Below are 12700 nucleotides of genomic sequence, written 5' to 3'. Positions count from 1 at the left end.
TGTCCTACTATGTATTTTTTATTCTTTATTATAGAGACTTTCAGCCGTAGGCTGGTTCATCTTTTCTACTATGTATTGAGGCGAAAAAACGAAAAACACATTAGTTTTAATGTAAAACATGTGCAGTAGCGCACACGTTTGAAACATTGGAAGATTGCGCGTGTGCAGTGTTGGACTCATGGCCCCAGCGGAATAATTTTTAAGTGCAGTACGGCACTCATGCCCATCAAAATGTTATAATACATAGATAATTATGCCAAATAAAAAATAAAAATACTTTAAAAATGTATTTTAAGGAAAACCGACAGTAAGAGTTTATTTCATTTAGGCTAAATTCTTCAAGACCATGTATGAACACCACGAGAAAAGTGAGCATTAAATGAATATTTGTAATGTGATTATTATTACAAATGATTTGTAATGTGATTATTATTACAAATATTCATTTAATGCTCACTTTTCTCGTGGTGTTCATACATGGTCTTGAAGAATTTAGCCTTGATGTCGTTTGACAACTGTACTGAGGCACTTTCCCCTAAGATTTTAACAAATAATTTCGATTTGATAGTTGCGTTTACTGTTTTTGCTCCTTACAAAATTAATGTCAATATCGGCATGAATTACAAAAAGCTAATAATGCGTAGGTCCTCCCATGTTCTCAATTAGTCCAAATAACCTGTTCGGCATACTTTCAACCATGCTTTGGCATGTTGAAATTTGTATCTCGCAGATGAAACTGCTTGTTAGAGCCCTTTAAAATTTCCGTACTGCTTGTTGTCTGCATATACTCCTCGTACGATAAACCTCCACAAGTTCTCTATTGGATTCTGATCTGGTGAACAAGCTCTGAATCTGAATCCCCTGTTCATTGAACCATGCGATGGTCGCCCGGCTCTTATGAACTGATGCGTCCTGTAATGAACTGGTATTCCAGTTCATTACGATGGTTTTGATGCAAAAACGGCAGCAAATGATGTTGAAGTACTTCGACGTATTCCTGATTGTTTATTCGTGTTGACGGAAAAGCAATCTCCAACCGTTCATCTTGACAGAATCCTCCCCAATCCATTAAAGTTCCTCCTCCGAAGTTTCGTGTCGTAAAATAACTTGGCTCGTTCCGTAAATCTCTCCAGTATGAATCAAAACTATCTGGCCCATCCAAGTTGAATTTCTTCTCCTCAGAGAAGATGGCCTGGAAGAATAGACCGGCTTAACAAATTTCTTAATTGAATAAGCGACTACATACTTTACTCAAATCTCGACTCATGTTGTCACGTGCGAATTTGAGCCGGGCTTCCTTGTGGCGGGGCAAAAGGCATGGTGCTTGCTTCAACTTTTGTCGTTGAATATAAGAACAGCCTTTCAATATTCTGTAGATTGTTATTCGCGAAACGTCAAGTGATAGTTCTGCCTTAATCTGGTTCAAACTCTTCGTTGAGTTGCGTATGGTTTTAATGATTCTTCGTTGAACTCGTCCAGATAGCCTTTTTTTGTGTCCACCTTTTTTGTTCTTGCCATATCCATCAGGATTATTCAAAAAAATAATAATAACATGATAATATCTGTTCAAACGGCGCGCAATTTCACGTATACCCGAATTACATTCGCGGTAAGCTAAAATCTTCCCATTTTCCTGTTCCGACAAGTACGTTCCATGCGGCATTGTAAAGTCTTCACGAACACTTTACGCACGCTCATTCACAAAAGAACACTGAGCTACGAATGAAGTGAATGACCATTACATACAATGGTTCTATGTGGTTCTAAATATACCGCGTCACATCTATTAGCGAATTCGTTTTTAAAACTGAGTCAATGCCAAACTGACTCTGGAATAAAAATAAAAACGTTTTCAGTTTCACGAATGCGGTGGTTTGTTCGTGTGCGTTATATAGTCTGATTTGTTCATATTTGCAACGACAAATGTACAGTGTCGACGTCTGGTAGCGATATTAGTACTTGGAAGGTAAATTATTCTCTATCAGATCAGAAGGGCCAGGTGCAGTATAAAAATATAAAAGTATGAATGAAAATTTTTACTCCATATTGTTTGATTACCTAACACATGTAGTTCTGACACTCACTTAACCATTTGTCGATGCTTTTCCTATTTGTTCCACAAAAATCACAGGAGGGTTGTGTCTGAAGCACGACCGCATAGTTGACGTAGGATTCCGTTAAGCTATCTGTGCATTTTGGATATGTTTGAGGAATTAAGCTCTTTGATAATGGTTTGGTGGCCCTGAAAAAGGGCCGTTTTGTTTGGTTGTTGGGTATTATTTGTTCAATCCAACAGTGTTTTCAACCGAGTGATGATGACAGAATGATGGTAATCAGTCGTTAGATGGTGCGTATCAGATAGAAGATACCGAAGTGGAATGAGATATGATGAAAACCGCCCTCTGTGACCCTAGACGAGATCCCTCCTGTGTTATGTATGGATGAGATAAAGAAAAAAACTCGCCAATGTAATAAAAGATAATTACCAATACCGAACACAATTATCAATTTTTCTCATCAGTAAAAACATGTTACTTTAATAAAGAGAAAACATATTTGAAATGGAAAAGGTAATTTTCTTTTATTATTTCTTATTTTCTGAGTGTTTATTCAACCCAATGCGAATTTTAATTGGACTAACAACACCTAATACCATATGTAGAGCATATGGGAAATAACTTTTTCGAATATTTCTTCACTTTTCCAAGTTTTCTCGCCGTAAGAACTTTCCTTGGGTGAAAAAGACGGGTGGGTAATGTCGGGGACATAACCGGAGTGACATAGGACTATACAAAGGGGACAGCTTTTGTTAAATATATATTTTAAATATATTGTTTTATTTTCTTCTCCTACGTGAATACCTACCTATCTACCTTAAAAATGGATTAGTTTACTGTTTACTCTTCATGAATATGTTGATGGTTCTGAAAAGAACCTTTGGTGTTGTGTTTTTGTTATCACTCGATATTCCCATCTTGTTCGGTTAAACCTTCCTGTTTAGCTATTGCGTTTGCCACTCGCCACAGGTTTCACAGTTGGAAAATTTCTTCCCATCCAGCTTGTGACATGTTGTTCAGTAAATTACATTTGATGCGACGTGCCGGAGAAACACTTTGCCACTCACTGAAACTAATTGTTGCCTTGATGAGCGCCGAACCGAAGCTGCTCTGTTCTTGATGCGGGTTTTCTGATTGTCGTGAGCAGCTTTGCAAGCCAACTCGAGCACTCCGACGGCCGAAACTCTATAATCGCAGTTAGGTATACTGGTGCTCCGGCACCAATCCGTTCGGCCTAGTTACCCTTGCCGAGCAATCAGTGAATGCGACCAACAGGGAACTGGAGACTTGCACGGTTCGAGTGAGACTTTGCCTTTCCCTTAACTTGTCCTCCTTTGTTACGTCCACGATGCCGATGCCGTACAACCATACGGGTTTACGGTTTGAAAGAAAATAAGATATTTTTTTGGGGTCCGCGTGTTTTATACTCTAGCGGTATACACTCACAGGATAGAGACAAATCGGCAGACTCAGCCAGAGGGGCGAGTCCAACGAGACGAACGAATGAGCGTTAAAAGGGAGCGATGGCAAAAAAATACATTCATTACGATTTGTTCGCTCGTTGGATTCACATGCAGGCTAAAAAGGGTCCTTTTCAGGATCACAAAATTATCTTCAATCTAAAGAGTTTATTGTTTTGTTATCACTCGATATCCCCATCTTGTTCGGCTAAACCTTGCTGTTTAGCGATTGCATTTGCCACTCGCCACAGCTTTCACAGTTGGAAAATTTCTTCCCATCCAGCTTGTGACATATTTTACAGTAAATTACATTTAATGGCACGTCGCATTACCACCACTCAGTATCGGATTGGAGATAATTTTAACCTGTAATTGAACATTTGCGATGACAGTGGTACAGTGTCGACCTTCAATGTGGGGTCATAATTTGGACCCCGAACTCTATGTTTACAAAAATGTCCAACTAAATATGTCGCATTACTGGTCCGACCAATTAGCTAAATGTCGAGATAAGTGTAAATTACTGTACTTTCAATCTAGAAGCAATTTAAGAATTGGTGAAAATCAATAAGCTCAGAACAACTGCCAAATTCACATACTCATCATATCCTGGCAAACAAATTATGAAAAAATCAATTTGTGTTTTATTATTATTTTGGATATTGTTTTAGAAAGCATTGAACTGTATTTCCTAAACTCTTTGTTGGAAGGTTTAATGGCCCTGAAAAGCGCCTTGTTTTATGGAATGGTTCAAATTTAGAAAACTTAGTACTCGTGGTTTTGAAAAAAACCATTTCGAACGCCCTCGATGCCGCCTTGTTCTGGATTTGCCACCAAAGCAGTGTGTATAAAGAACAAACTTTTTTCTTCTGCTACCTGATGCCATTTTGCGATTGCGTTTGCCACTCGCCACTCGCTGCAACTGCCTGTTGTCTTGATGTCCACCGAACCGAATGTGTTCTGTTCCGAATGCGGGTTTTCTTATCGTCGCGAGCAGCTTTACCAGCTAACTCGATCACTTCGGCGGCCGAAACTATATAACGCCGGCTAGGTGGACTGGTGCACTGGTACTAACGCGCTCGGCCTAGCTACCCTTGCGGGGAACTCCAGATCAACACGGTTCGAGTCGGATTTTGCCTTTCCCTTCACTTTTCCTCCATTGTCATGTCCAGACATGGCTGCTTGGGTTGGTTTGTTGATGTGTTGTGATGCGAACCGATGTGGTGTACGGTTTGAATGAGAATGATCGTTACGGCAGCGGAGCGGGGATTTTTAAGCTGACTGGCTGGCTCGAGAATTACGCATGTGTGAGACTGCGACCAATGTTTCGTTCATTTTTTTCTTTTTCCTTTCCAATCGTGGTTCATTCTATTTCGCTGCTGCTCTGGTTGCCCGTTTTGGTCGGTTCGATTTGAGGAGCACAAAATAGACCAATCAAAAATGGGCACATAGTGCATTTTGACAATGCTTGATATTTCACAATTATTCAATTATTTATCTCAAGAAAAATTAAATGTTATTCGTTATGATAGATGCGTAGATATATTTCCTATCAATTGATGCAAAAACCTTTGCGATCTATTGAGAAATGCTCGAGTTATAAGCGTTCCAAATCTTGCATTTTTTCCTACTTGTTCAGTGCCTAGATTTCCATTTCACCCCCTATATCTTCCGGTTAGACGTAGTCCTACGTCAAAATGGACACAAGAAAACAGACAGCTTAAACCGAACGACCCGTTCTCGGGCGGGAACATACCTTGATTTTTATTTATGAAAATTGAAATAAACCGTTTCATATATCCAGTCATTTTCAACACAACTACTACAATATACACTTTCGCAGTTACACTTGTGCTAAATTTTTCACAATACACTATCGGTCATTGATATGAAATTTCACGAAGCAACCAACATTAAAGTTCCAAGTTTAAATTTTATTTGCTGGAATTAATCGTATCAATCACCTTACTTGCAATATAAAAATGCCCCCGACTTGCATTTATTATAACCTGGATATCCATCATTATTTTCGCCTACCAATGAAAGCACACGTAGCTTATTGCCGTCTAAAGGGTGTGTCACATCAAATTGCATCACGGAAAAAACGCTGTAGAAATTTAATTTTTAGGAATTATATCTTCAGCTTCCGCTTATAATCAGATTAGAGTGTATAGATCACGTTGGCCATGCTTCACTGTCAATTTTTCGTAAATTTGGAAAAATGTCGTCGAACGAAAAAGAGCGTCGTGAATTAATGCTGTGCACTCATTTCGAGAATCTGGAGTTGTCACATCGGGACATCGGTAAGATGCTGGGAATCGTCCAATCCACGGTCAGCAGAGTACTAAAACGATCTTTCGAGAACCTAACCATCGACCGGATGGTGAAGAACGGCAAAAATGGATGCTCCGTCAGTGAAAAAGATCACAAGCGCGTAGTTAAGCAGTTTAGACGTGATCCGAGAAGTTCGGTCCGGGATGTCGCCAATAAGCTGAATTTGTCAAGTTCATTCGTCCAGCGGACCAAGCAGCGGGAGGGCCTGCGTACATACAAGGTTCAGAAGGCTCCTAACCGCGACGAAAGGCAAAACATGGTGGGAAGACGCGAGCCCGGAAGTTGTACACCGAAATGCTGACGAAGCCGCATTGCCTGGTAATGGGCGACGAAACCTACGTCAAAGCGGACTTTCGTCAGCTGCCGGGCCTGTTGTTCTTCTCCGCAGAGGACAAATTTAGCGTTCCGGAGGAGATTCGCAAGCAGAAACTATCCAAGTTTGCCAAAAAGTACATGGTGTGGCAAGCGATCTGCTCTTGGGGAAAGCGGAGCGCCCCCTTCGTGATGACCGGCACGGTAAACGGGCAGGTTTACCTTAAGGAGTGCCTACAGAAGCGCTTACTACCACTATTGAAGCAGCACGAGGGCCCGACCATCTTCTGGCCGGATCTCGCTTCGTGCCACTATTCAAAGGACGTGTTGGAGTGGTACGAATCCAACGGGGTCACCTTCGTGCCAAAGGAAATGAACCCGCTCAACGCGCCGGAGCTTCGCCCAATAGAGATATATTGGGCGATTATGAAGCAGGCCCTCCGAAAGAACCCAAAAGTTGTCAAATCGGAGGCGGACTTCAAGAGAAAATGGATTTCTGTTCAAAAAAAACTACAACCTGACGTTGTACAGAACCTTATGGACGGGGTAAAGAGGAAGGTGCGAGCATACGGGCTTGGGCTCGAAGTATGAATAAAAAGAAAATACCAAAAGTTGTTTAATAGTTTTTATTTTACTGTCTAAAATTTTCAAAAGGATCGGTCTACTGGGCGAATTTCTACAGCGTTTTTTCCGTGATGCAATTTGATGTGACATACCCTTTACTCGAATATACTCTTCAAAATCAGAATCCGAATTGAATTACGATTTCAATAATACAAAAGCAAAAGCAGCAGGTTTTCCATTTTACTAGTCTTTATTTTTAGATTTTCCAAAACAATACTCGGAACTTGACAGTTCCGTATAGTTGTATTGGTGAACCCGAATGCCAACCCGTGAAACATCTCAGTGCGAAACTAACTGCTTTCGGGGCGAACTAGTGCGACACTGAGTGCGAAACTGAGTGAATAAAAAACGTTTTGACAGCAGTTAGTGCGGCACTGGGGTTGAAACTGAACAAAAACGAATTCGCTATATATGATAATTCGTAGTTTATCAATAGATGCAGAAGAATTCTGACAAGACCACTGCTTCACAACTATTCGCATGAATCTGCATAGATATCCAAGAATATGAAATCTGTATATACAGATTATTGGTCAAAAAACATGCTAAAAATCTGTATCATTACTGAAAAATCTGTATATGTGGCAACACTGGATGCCAGCGATCGAGCAAATCAGGCTATGAGCATGCTGATTAAAGACGGCGCTAATGGGTTTGAATGATGGTTAGTTATACAGCGCGGACTCGATTATATACAGTCTCCGATTTCTTTTCACTGTATATAATCGAATCCTATATATAACCGAATCAAAAAAAAATTGTTTTTTTATTTGTTTTTATACAGATATTTTTGATTTTCACGTTTTTTGATTATTAAAGAAGAATTTAATTTTTGATTCATCCCCTTACAGTCATAAAATACTTTTTTCATATTATTCCAGGAGATGATAGAGGATCATATTTGATGGTAAAAATCCTTCTACGCATATGTTCGAATTCCATCAATGACATGTTTCGGGCCCTATTTGTCCTTAACTAGCTCTAATTCAAGAAATACGCTACGTAAGACAATTCTGTTGCTTCCATTTGAAAGAAGAGAAAATTTTATACAGTATACCGTTATGAAACTTCCAAATTAGTGGATTTAAGTAACATTTTAGGAGTGAAAAACTTCATAGTATGTTTATCCAAAAAATACATAATCAACATTAATATTTCTATCAACCAAATTGAAGCTCTCTATTCGCTCTACAATTTGTTCTTTGACACACAACTTCTATCTTTTTTAATTTCGCTGCAATACCATTTTAAACAATTCCTGTTGAATCTTCAACTAAAATCTACCAAAATCAAGAATTGTACTCCACTGTACTCGTAATAGCTTATTGACTATCACTTTAACGTTGACCCATCCCATTTTCTCTTGAAATAAGTCATATCGGTATGTGGACGCAGTAAATGGGCATATTCCTTAGGGTGTTCATTTTAACTGCATTTCCCCTACAATAAATAATTACGAAAACAAAATTCAATTTTTTACAGGTGTAAAACTTTTTCAAACTAAATCATTTGCTTTACTAAACTAAATTATTGGCTTCAATTTGATATGTCGATCATCTAAATCGGTCCACTAGTTCAGAAGCTATCAATTTTCGAAATTTCGTCATTTTTGGAAATAAGGGAGAAAAGTTGATTTTTCGAACCACCCTAAAATGGAAATGCCCTAACAAAAAAAATCAAAAAATACGGGATGATTTTGCGATTTTCACGAAAATCTGAGAACCACTAAATCGGTTTGGTATGGAATGGCTGTATGCATGGTGCCAGGTAACCAGAGATGCCAACCAATTTTTAGCATTGGTACTTATGTATTAACGCCACCGGAGCGTCATTTCCATTATGAATGTAATTTTTTTCGCATTGAAATTGATATAGTTTGAAAAATTATTGTCATTCCTATTTAGTGACAAAATGTTACCCCAAAAGAAAGAAGCATCCTTGCTTTCGTTTACGGTGGAGCCAGTAAAACCCAGGTTTCCCTATAATGATCAATCTCCCTGAATTCATTATCGATATCCTGAATAATTTGAATCGCAAATATTCGGAATAGTTTGTAGAAGAGAAACAATTGACATATGCTTCTATTCTATGACATTAATTGGATCAATTATCGTCATGTTGGTGATCAAGGGATCATATAAATTAAATCGTTTTTGAACATGATTGCAGAGTGCAATATAAAAACATATCGTTGTCTGAAATTTTACATACGGACAAATATTCATTGATCAATATTTCAGTCGCTGTACCTACAGAACATATTTTTTCTGATCGAACTATACGTTGTTCAGATTGGTTAGTTGAAATAATCTGTTGATATTGTTTACCATGCTTAGAACATAAGACAAGAAGATCAAATAAATAACCGTCGAAGGGTTTTTTAAACCGCCATAGAGAGTTCTTACTCGGATCTTCTCTACGTGATCATCATTCGAAATAAATCGTAAATAAGTTCGAAGAGGTTCGTAACGTTAAAATATATGCTTGACAACACTTTCTAATGAAATCAACCGCGTGGCTGACGGATGCAGCATTTTCAAGGGTTTAGACTTTAAGAGAATCACAGCAAACTTACTGTTTCACAAAGGACTACAGCTCAGATAGGAGGAGATGTCCTTACACAGCTGCTCGATTGTGCTCTCAGGTATATGTTTACATGCATATGATGCACACATGGTCATTAGGGTGGCAGCGAAAATGGTCATGTCAAATTTATTGGCCCAACAAATGGCCTGTGCAAAGTTTCAGCTCAATCGGACATGGTTTAGGGGTGCCTCAAAACGCTCAATGTTTTGATTTTTTGACCCTCGAAAGTCTCCCAATGGGGGAGTACAAGAAATTAGGAAAATCGAAAAAATGTTTTCCCAAATAATCAAAACTTTGAGTGCTTTGAGGTACCCTTGAATCATGTCCGATTGAGCTGAAATTTTGCAAAGGAAATTTTTTGGGCCAATAAACAAAATGTACATTGTCGATTTTTGAAATTCGATGATGTATTTTTTTCCATATATCCATTGTCACCCCTAATTGTCATACACATTTTCAGTGGCGTCGAGTGAAGCTTTCGCACCCGGGGCGGAAAAGTTAATTTGCACCACCCGCCAGAAAAAGAATGAACCATATTTATCCTATTTCTTCATAAAAATTCGGTTCATTCTGCACCCCTAAAATGGTGCACCCGGGGGCGCTTCGCCCCCTCCACACCCCCAGTCGACGCCACTGCACATTTTAGTGTGAACAAATCTGAGCAATTTTTCCTTAGATACGCTCCTAATGACTTCTCGAGACCGGTCATGTTATTAACTCCGTCGGCAGAATATTTTACAAGATTCCGTTTGTATGGAATCTCTGTCTCTAAATATTAAAGCAGGCAACCACAGTCTCGTAGAGCGACCCAATATTGAAAAAGCTGGAAAAAATAAAACACAACCTGGAAGAATCGACTTTTTCGTCAATTTTGTTTATTTTTTTTTCCAAAATATATATTTTTATCAAGGCTCATATGGCGTTAGCCTGACGGGGCCGGAGTTCAATATTTTGACAGTTTTTCTTATTATCTATGTTAGTAATATGTAACCGATTACTCGCGGTCGGCTCGAGGTTAGTATTACAAGTGTTCTCGTAATTGGGATGTTGCTGTCTCCAATGCTCTGTACGTGTTGCCGACACGGGATACTTCCTATTGGGATGCAGCTGACCATTAATCAGCAACGCCCCCCTAGTATGTACCCCATATCTAGCGTGGTGCGTCTTCTCGACTCGAGGAATCCAGGATAGAATGGTCACTAGCCGGCTCAATCAGCTGCCGGCTCGTGTAGAGTTGTCATGAGCGGTACAACCTTTGGCTGTGGAGGCGATCTGGCGTAGTGGTAACATCCATGCCTCTCACGCTAAAGGTCACGAGTTCAATTCTCACTCCCGACATTCTTCCAAAAATGGAAGTAAAAGTGACGAACCAGCCTAATGAGTTGAAAATCACTATAATACAGATAAAAAAAAAACCTTTGGCTCTTGTTGAATCATCAGTGGACTGCACAACCTTTGGCCCGTGTATCTGTAAAGAGTGTGTGTATGTATTGCCGCGACTAAGTAAAAGTTTATCGATCGGATAGGAGGGATATAAAACGGGGACACAACGAAGGAAACATCATTAAACGTTGACATCGGCGTTTCTGAGGAACAGGTATAGATGAAGCAGAAGATCAGGATCACGGCTACCTAAGATATCCCGGACGGGGATATCCGATTGTCTGCCTTGTGCTCTCAGTGCTCTAGAGAGCTGAGAGCGAGCTGCATGGAACCGGATACACGACCAGACAACATGCTCGATGTCGTGGTAGCCATCGCCACAATCACAAAGATTGTTTGCTTTATATTAGCAATAGAAAATACGATATACAGTGACTGTGTCTGTAAGTAGCATTTAGGTTTTCCTGTTTGTGATCATACATTTTAAATTATACTTCTTTTCCACATTTGGTGTTATTCTAACAAATCCTCACTTTGCTTTATTTTTATTCATTATTTAGCATACAATTTTTGGAAGCTAGAATTTTTTAAATATCTTCATATTTTTTGTTCCTGTTCTACTTCCTTGTTTTGATTTGTTCAAATTGTATACTTAAAATCAATCATTCAACGGTTGCTGAGGAATGCGGCAGAATCAAGAATGTTGAAATTATTTTTTGTCTGTTTGAGATAAGTAAAATTAATGTCATACCTGTTTTGGATAAAATTTTACCCTGAAAAAAGCATCCTGACGTTCGTTTACAGTGAAGTTTTTCCAGGTTTCGTATCTCCCTAAATTCATTATCGATTTCCTGGATATCATTTCGATCGAAAATTTGTCGAATACTTTGTAGAAAGGGAACAATTTACATATGCTTCCTTTCTATGGCAAGAGTTGGATCAATTATCGCAATGCTGATGATTAAATGATCATTGAAATTAAAACGTGTCAGAGCTTGATTACAGAGTGTAATGTAAAGCTTTATCGAATTGGTCTTGATATCAGCTACGGTGTTGTGTTAAATTTATCATACTGACATATTCAATGATCATCATTTCATTAGCGGCACCAACATAAACATTATCCAAACTGACCTAATTTTCCTGATCGAACTAAAAGTCAATAAAAGGGAGCCAAATTTGTGAAAACATAACATTCCACACTTCTGTGTTCCAGTAAAAAAAACTTTAAAACGCACAAAAAAGGTGAGTAAAACTGTGAAAATTAAAAAAAAACTGGAGATTTTTTGCCATTGGCTGTATGGCTAGCATACTTCAAAAAAAGCAGGCAATATACAGGAAAAACTGGAAAGGTTGGCAACTCTGCAAGTAACTGATAGAAGATTATATTTGATGATAAAAAATCTTCCCTCCTTATCTTTTAATCATAATCGCATCAATGACAGAGTTATTAAACTTTTCTTGTTTTGGGGTTTGATTGCCTTAAAGTGATTCTAGTTCAAAAAGTACGGAGCAGATAGCGAACACAAACCTCGAAAGCTGCGCAGAACTGAAATTCTGAATTATTTCAAGATCATAGATCGTACTCGAGGTGAAAATCGATGATTGAAGAACAAAACCTAGAGCTAGAGAGTTTTTTCATATACAGAAGAACCTCGATTATCATTGAGCGGATGATCTATGGTGCGGACTATCCCCGAAAACTAGTTCCAAAGTTATTTTTTAGGCCTCCCCGAGATTTGACAGGATTTGTCAGGCTCTTGATCATTTGTCTTGATCATGGATTTCACATTAGGAGAAGTGGGGATGGAGTGGTCACCCTAAGTCCATTTCCTGCATCCACGGCTGAAAAGTTCATAAGGTTGACGTCTAGATGGCGCCTCTTGCAAAAATCTACTTGACTATCACAAAGCGCCATCTTCCAATGGATACGTGTCAAAATTT

This window comes from Toxorhynchites rutilus, chromosome 2 (genome assembly GCF_029784135.1).
Source record: "Toxorhynchites rutilus septentrionalis strain SRP chromosome 2, ASM2978413v1, whole genome shotgun sequence".
NCBI classification, from domain to species: Eukaryota; Metazoa; Arthropoda; class Insecta; order Diptera; family Culicidae; genus Toxorhynchites; species Toxorhynchites rutilus.
This window is presented reverse-complemented; position numbering follows the sequence as displayed.